Source organism: Oncorhynchus clarkii, chromosome 12, assembly GCF_045791955.1.
Source record: "Oncorhynchus clarkii lewisi isolate Uvic-CL-2024 chromosome 12, UVic_Ocla_1.0, whole genome shotgun sequence".
NCBI classification, from domain to species: domain Eukaryota; kingdom Metazoa; phylum Chordata; class Actinopteri; order Salmoniformes; family Salmonidae; genus Oncorhynchus; species Oncorhynchus clarkii.
The window spans coordinates 16,219,091-16,227,590 of record NC_092158.1 but is presented as its reverse complement, the minus strand read 5'-3'; the positions used below and the strand labels follow the sequence as shown (position 1 = coordinate 16,227,590).

Below are 8,500 nucleotides of genomic sequence, written 5' to 3'. Positions count from 1 at the left end.
TATTCTAAAATATATATAAATCTGACTTCCTCCCTATAGGCTGTCTCGTTGTTGTTGGTGATCAGGCAATGATCAGGCATATTTTTTCAAACCTCACAAAGCTAGACATGTATGGTCATTTTCCTCCATCTGCATACAAGCAGAATACTTGAAATCAATGTTAACTCACTCTTCTACATTGGAGAGTTTGGCAGTTTACTCAGGGACTTTCACATTCAGATTTGTGTTTTTATTTGAAGCATTTTTTACGTTTAAATCAGAAACCATTGACTTAAAATTAGCATTGTATATATGTTTATTTGAATGTAGATCAGATATACTGGAAGGGGTGTATTCCCCGAGCATTTACAGTTTTTCTTTCTTGGTGTATGAACAAGACCCAGCTTGATTGACACCACAGTGATGTCAACACTTGTTTCTTTATTTCATGCTACCTGAAGATGCAGGACATATATTTTCAAATGGCTCTGCAAAGAAACCTCTCATTTAATACATGTACAAGTGACAAACTCACAGAAACCGTGCACAGATCATGAGTCCAATTTCAAGGATTTATTATGTTCTGCAGCCACTGTTCAAACTAACGTAGCTATTATATAGCTCATGTGAATACAATTTTATACGTTAATGTCTCCTTTAGTGTTATGTCTGGCTACATTATAGAAAACTGAGTATAGAAAAGTAGAAGAAATGCATAAGAATGGTCAGAGGGTCTTGAAACTGGACTAGTGTAGAACAGTCCTGCTGCACACTAAACACTGCTTCTTGCAGACCACCTATGTAGAACCTTATGTTCACATAAGAAATATGTTACGAAGTTTTTCTAAAAATATTGTGTTGTTACTTTGGAGAAGATAGAATGGATATCATCTTAGTTAGTCTCAACAGAAATTAAGAGGACACATGATCTCAAAAGCCTTAAAAGTGTAATGAAAACTTCAGTATTTGAGTGTAGTCTTTTTTTGCTGTGTGGTGTGTCGGGGGGATGGGGGAGGAATGTGCAGATGTTTCATTTCCAAGCAGCATAGAGAGGCAGTGAGATCGAAGAGAGGAAGCTGCATGTTACTAGGTGACCTCACTACATAAATATTCCACGCTCTCACAGTCAGCCCTTATGCAGTTCCACTCTTCTTTTGGTCCATGTTGAATAGGGATGTAAAGGAATTCACTTTTATAGACCCTGTGCTTTTAAATTAATCAGGGGTTTTCCAGCTGTTTCTGTTATGCCTTAAAGATGTGAAATAAACACTGTGCATGAGAGGTATTACTTGCCAGTCAATGTTTTAAGCCAGTATGAACTCATCACTAGTAATGTCTGTCTCTGATTATGAACATGCAATGGTAGATTGTCGTAAACGTTTTTGTGGATAACTCCGAACCACTAATTGTGGTGATAAACTGAATACTGTAATCTGTAATTAAGTGTAATCAGGAACCAATTAAGTCAAAATATAGGGAATAATTGAAGTGCATTATCTTCCAGGGAAGAAGTGGTAGAGCTTCCGTTGGTAGTGGACATTCAAGGGAATCCACATCCAGGGTCCAGTCTGGGTGAATTACACAGGTGTATTTGATTTGCACAGTTGGACCAGCGTCGTTAGGGTTTGGCCGAGATAGGCCGCCATTGTAAATAATAATTTGTTCTTAACTGACTTGCAAGTTAAATAAAAAAATATATAAAATAAATACCATGTGCACGGTAACGATTTTGGTATATAATACTTCCGTTATTCACTACAAGAAACAGACAATGGAATCTACTGGTGCTTCCCAATAATAGTGCATTTTCCCCGAGTTGTGCTCTCATTCACTATTTACCACAAATCTAAAATCATTGGATTGGTGGAGGCATGACATGGACTTGTAGGAGTTCCAACTATATATCAGTAATTTCCTATCAAATCAGTGAAGGGAAGTGAACACCGTTTGGGAAGAAAGATAGATAATTGGGACATATCCTACATTTACATATCTATGGTTTTAGTACAGCCTCCTACTAGTAGGGTTTCAGTGGTAGGCCTATCTACACCACCCCCATTTTTTACTAAATCTAGTGCACCTAATTTTCGAATTCGATTATGCTGAGCCGCGGGTTATTGGTCTATGGCCCGTGACGTGACCCGAGCAAAAGCGGTGAGGGAGGAGCGACATTGTCAAATGGAACAGTAATCTGCGCCGCTCTGTCATGTTGTCAAAATGGTACATCGTCCAGAAACATACAATATTTTCATACCATTTTCCATAGAATTTATGTTTGGATTTTTAAAATAGTTTTCTTTGGGAAGGCACTTTTGCATGTGAAAACACCGAATCCTGCTCATTACTACACGTGCTTAATTACGTCACGTTTGTTTTGAGCCGATTTCTCCATCGGACAGAGTTTGGCACTAAATTCACGCCCTGGAAGCAACCCGGTTTCGAAGTCAATGGAGTCAACTTTCAGCCGGTGCAAAACACGCTTACAATGGCGTCCGGGCAAGATTCATCGAATCCCCTCAATGTTTAGAGGTTGGCTCCACCGGCCTTCGCTCTGATTGGAGAAGCTGTCTCTCCCAGACAGAGGGGGACCTTGAGTTACCGCAGACTGCCGAGTAAGCACCGAGCAGTCTGACTGTACACTACTGCAGACGTAATGGGGGGCCTGGCCCCGAGCCAACAGCAAGCTAGTTAGTTAAAGACGGTGGCAGTTGGGTCAACGCAGCCGTATATGGGGTTCTGTCCCCGCAAGGCTGCTTGCCGTTTTTACGAGCTTCACGTATGCAACATTGTGCCAGTAAAATTGAAACTTAATCAGCGCCAGCTGGCCTCCCCACCGCTAGCTGGCTAGCGAACTAATGGAAATTACTTTAGTATAACTGGGCTTCAATCTGTAAGTACATTTAATTACAATGAGCTCTTCAATGTTACTTGTCGAATCTGGTTAGCTGGCTAGCCAGTAGCAACATCATTGTGTGTTAGCAGACGTGTGTTTTATTTTTGCCGGTCTAGCTACGTTAGCTAGCTAGCTAGCTATGTGGTTAGCTAACTAGCGAGCTGCCAAGCTGGCATGGCATTTTGGTGCGAGCCAACCCTAGCTAGCAGCTTCAGGCGTAGACTGAATGCAACCCCCTTTCTTTGTTTGAGAGGCTAGCAAAGACGGCAAGTACAATTTGCTTGACGTAAACGCTAGATTATTGCTTGCAAACCAGCAAGTTTATGCAGCAGCATTGGTATTTTAATTTAATAGCTAGCTATATTTGTAATATATTACTTGACACATTACGATATTAACTGTAACAATCACAATATAGCGAGGTGTATTGCTGTTGAATGATACATTTGTGAAGCACCGGCAGGTGCTCATTCAGGGATTGCATGAATCTGTTTTTAGACGGGGGCAGTTGGGTCAACGCAGCCGTGTATGGGGTTCTCTCCCCGCAAGGCAGCTTGCTGTTTTTACTAGCTACATCTTTTTTTTAGTAAAAAAGATGAAGTCATTTTTGTCTGCTTTCTGCAAACGTGTATTTAATAATAGGCTTTTACTGCATGGCGCATTATTGTGCATTGAGATGCCGTTTATTTAATGTATACTGACTGCCACTGAATGCTTGATGCTTCTTCAATTATGTCTGTAGTGATAAACATGATAAAACATTTGTGTGTATGTGTGTATATATATATATATATATTTGTTTTTATCTCGCAGTCCCACACTTGCCCTGATGCCAGACTGACTATGCAGTAGAAATGCGGCTCTTGCAGATAATCAAGGTAAAATTTGATGTTGCCCTGTTAAAATTCACAGATCTCAACTTAACCATAGATAGGATAATTAAAATCAACATATTGCCACATGTAGCTCTAGGCTATTGCTTTGACTTGTTACTATATTGTTTTATCATAATTTGCTCTATGTATTGTCTGTGTATTCAAGACTATATGGGAACAGTATTGCTATTGGCAATATAATCTGCATTTTAAACAATCCATGGTAAGTATTATGATCCATGGCAAGTATCATATCCTAATCTAACCAATGGATAAGGAACCTATAACCAAATCAGAACATCACACTGAACCATCTCCAATCAGATGCTGTAATGATATAAGCGTGCCTTCCCTTGTCCAATCAGTGATATACCGGTATTTATGACCCAATCACAGCTTTAGCTGGTACAGTATCATCACTACCGCTCAGCATTGAGCAGGCCTCTGACCAGTTATATAAGTCCATGGCTCCGATGCAGCAGCACTGTCTATGCTAGCTCAAGGCTGCCTGTGGGTTCAGTGAGTTCGAGACAGCCTCAATGCAGTGGACTGCCGCTGGGGGAAAAATGTGACCTCGTTTGACTGGTGTTGCCTGGAGGCGCTCCAAGCTGCAGTCTGGGAAGTGGAAAAGACAGTCTGTTTTAAACAGGCGGCCTTCCCTACTGCCTCTACTTTACTGTACTGTAAATATAACATGTGCATTTAAACTACTAAGTCATGTTAAACTACTAAGTTGCGGTAAGAAGGAAGGAGTTAGGAGGGCAGATTCTCTCCAGTAGTATTGAGTTCAAGTTATGTGAAAATTCTAGGAAGGGCTAGTTCAGTTGTTTTTACATTACATTTTTCTCTGTCCTAGAAAATGATTTTCCAATGTTTGTGTGTCGTCCTGCATTCTAGTTCAATATTGCAAGAGCTGAGTTGAACTGTTTGGTCATAAAGATCCCCTTGAGTCTGCTTTGAGCATTTGGATTCAGAACATGGATTGCCCAGGAGTAGGCCAAACAGTTATAGTCTACTTTATAATATGATGCTAGCTTAAGCAACCGTAAATGTGTTTTCTCAGATCCCTTATTGTCTTTTCTGTTTTCGTATTGGCTTGTCTCGTTGTGAGTTCTAGGGTAATGAATTGCAGCTAGGGATCACTGACTCACTGTTGTTCATGAATCAAATAGTTATATTTCATGCTTGTCTCTCTTGCTCTTAGGTACCAGTTTAACCCACAGACTGAAATTAACAGGCTATGATGGCTCTCCTGAGGTAAGAACAGCCAAATCTATTAATGAATGACAGTGCTACTGTATTATTTAATGGACTGTAAAGGTGTCATTATCTCGTTCTAACAGCTGATACACATCCTGAAAAACCTGCTCTAGCCTAGGCTAAATTGTGGTTAAAAAGGTTTCCTAGTATTATGTTGTCAGACCCAAAATCTACATATAGCTGAATTTACAGAAGATTCTTCAGGATGACGTAATTGGAAAGTCTTTTGGCAAGTCTCAACCTAGTGTATCCACACGAGCAGTCGTTGTCGATTATATTATCCTGTCTAAAATTTTGAATTGACTTTTTCCTTTCTTTCACAGAAAAGACTGCAGGTCACTGTCGGTCGGACCAAAAGGGAGCAGCAACAAAACAACTCACCGGTCCTTCCCTTCACTCCTTCCTGGGAGAAACAAAACACTGTCATCATAAAGAACAAATGGGAGAAAAAAAAAGTGTTTTAATTTCTGATTTTTATAATCATGTCTAACCTTTCTTGGGGGGAAGGGAAAGGGGGGGTATAGATGACATCATGATGACTCTGAAGTTTCATACCTTCTCTGTCTATTTATTAACACATTAGATAGATATACAGTAGCTTGTTAGGGACTCTAAGCCTTGATGATATGTTTGTTTTCAGGAAGGAGAGGAAAAGCCGAATGACACAAAGCAATGTAATAACAGTCTCCAACAGCAGAGACCTAGCCTGATCCCAGGTCTGTTTGTGCTGTCTTCCATGGCTTTGGTGACTGCCCAAACAGATCTGGGACCAGGCTAGCAGAGACCCACGTCTACGTTTACGAATTCTACAGGTGGCCCCTTGTGGGCTGAGTACAGTAACTGACAAGCAGCAGCATGTCATCCACTCTGCCACAGAACAAATCACAGTTCAAACAGCAGCATTATCCTCCTATTTATGTTTTAACACTCACTCAGTTCTCTGCACTGTTCACACACTCAACTGCAGTATGTGATCGCTCCTTAACACAGTATTAAGCTAGGCCTAGACCTGTATCATTATCTCTACAAAACACACTTCAACGTCTTGGAAGGGAGTGGTTGCACCTCGAAGCGGAACCATTCAAACGTTAGGTTCAAGATTTTACTTTTTAACAGTCCTAATTGCTCTGCTCTTCGGGTGAGTCACACCCTTCAGCTCTCAAATTCTTCTCTCATTCTCAAAACTCTTAATATTTACACACTCTACAGTATTTACTGAGGCTAAGAGTCCCCCCTTTTCCATGTTAGCTAGTAAATGCTTGCTAGTGTGTTTTTGTATTTTAAACGTTTATGGTTTTAAGTAGGTTTGCTTTTTAAAAGTTTTAGAATGTTTGTTGCTAGTATAAAACCATGTGTAGACAGTTATGTACGCTGTGATGTAGCCTATAGAAGTAGCTATAGTAGAAATGCATTGTTCCCTTGTGGTAAGTGAGTGAGATGCTGCCACGGAACTGAGACACTGATGATTGGTGCTATTTTGGACTTTAATCTGCTCCTTGGAAAGGTAGCCGAGATGGGTTTTCTTGTTTTACTTTCACATTCTGAGTAAAGAAGGTGTTGGTTCTTTGTTGTCATGGTTGTTGTAACTTGGTCTGGATTGGCTTAGTTTTTCACTGTTTTCTGTGTGGCTTTCTCATTGGATTTAAGATTTGAGGAAATATAAACTTTTTATCATGGTCAATGTTTTACTAAAGGAAAAGAGGATTCATGTGAGAATATTTGAGGATATACCATGTTGATGGGAGCAATCACAAAACTGCAATTGTTAAAAACACTAGTTACCCTTTAATACTGACATGTGCATTAAAAGGTATACAATGTATCTAGTAGTACCCAGCACTGGTCACTTTTAGAAAATGTTAAGCTTAAGTGTGTTTTGATTGACAGACAATCTCGAAACCAAGAGTGCAGTTCTGCCCCTAGCATGTTTGTGTGTAACGGAGATCTAAGAGATTTTGCACACATACGAGTGAGTTATGAATTTGTCACATGGAAACATATAGAAGACGCCACAGAATAACGCAATGTTAATGTCTGATATCTGCTTCAAGTTGATTAGAATAAGTAAACGGTTAAATGTAAAATGAAGGTTATTTTTTTGAAAATACATGATTTTTGTAATCATGTCTAACCTTTTTTGGGGGGAAGGGAAAGGGGGGGGTATAGATGACATCATGATGACTCTGAAGTTTCATACTTTCTCTGTCTATTTTTGTGATTTATTAACACATTAGATAGATATACAGTAGCTTGTTAGGGACTCTAAGTTAAATGAGTTAAATGCTAAAAGGAATGAACTCACTCGATGTGTTTTAAGGCCCAGCCTGTTTGGGTTTGGGTTCAGGGTTTCAACTTTTTCTCATCTCCTTCACCAGCTGGATATGACTTAATCCTATAGAGAGTCATGTGTGACTTAATGTTAGTTAACGTGAGACTGGAATCACATGATGCATATAATCTTGTTTTAAAAAATTAAATACAATTTTCCAAATGGTGCACGTGTAGCAAAGTTAGAATATAACAATCTTTTTAATTTATGTATTTTTTGAATGATTTTGTAAATTAATGTTGATGAGAAGCTTACTTTGTTATAAAACAGACAAACTAAAACCAAAAAGCTTTTTATTGTTTTTAGCTCTAGATTTAAAACATCAAAGTGATGTCAGTATTTGCAGTTTTGTCTTTGCTTCCCTGTTAATTTATTTAGTTAAAGATTCTAATATTAATATGATAATAACCAACTTGAAAGCCCATGTTGTTATTCTTTTGTCTTCCATTCTCCCTCGATTCTGGGGACCTTTTTGTACCAGCATGCTCTAGTGTTATTGATCGCTTGCTCTCTTCCTCATTGAGTTGATTTGTTACACATTTTTCCTCTTGCAGTTCTTTCCTTTCAGACTAGTTAATATGTAAGCTATTTTGTACATAGCAAAGTGAATAGCATATGCAGGATGTGCTGTAGTGTGTTGAGTCAGGTATTCAGTAATTACCACTGTATATGGTTGGAAAAAAACACGATATGCCAGCTTTGCAAAATTATTACAACGATGCACTTAACTTACAGTATCCCATGTATTTTTTTTTTGGCAATTTTAAAAGTAGTGCAATAAATATGCAAGCTCGTAAATGTGTGTTTTTATTTGAATCTGTTGATGTTGCTGGAGTTTTTCCAGTGTTGTAGGAAACTTGTGCAATTGTGCTTTGTTCGAGAAATTGATCATGCCGCGCCATGGAATACGTTGTTGCAAAAAGTTAAGTCATTTTCAAGCAGTGGTTTATATCCATCAGCAGACAGTTCTCGGCAATAGTTCTGACAACAGTTCTGACTGACAGCAGTTCAGAGCATATCTAAAGCATGATTGTTTTAACCTGTGGCGTCGAAGAGGATATTACTTACAACATAGTTGGATGAATCTTTCCCACCCCAAACCACTTTTCTACTGACACAGGCAAACTAAGCTATAGGATACATTTTAAGTGCAAAAACTGTTAT

At 39.0% G+C, this 8,500-nt stretch overlaps 1 long non-coding RNA gene across 1 annotated transcript; it reads left to right on the top strand.

The window, feature by feature from the left end:
• The first annotated feature begins 2,532 nt into the window (after positions 1–2,532).
• Positions 2,533–8,134, top strand: LOC139422764 (uncharacterized). Its single transcript, XR_011635757.1, has 4 exons — positions 2,533–2,869; positions 3,686–3,750; positions 4,952–5,004; positions 5,331–8,134. It is a non-coding gene; the product is annotated as an uncharacterized lncRNA (long non-coding RNA).
• Positions 8,135–8,500: the final 366 nt, after the last annotated feature.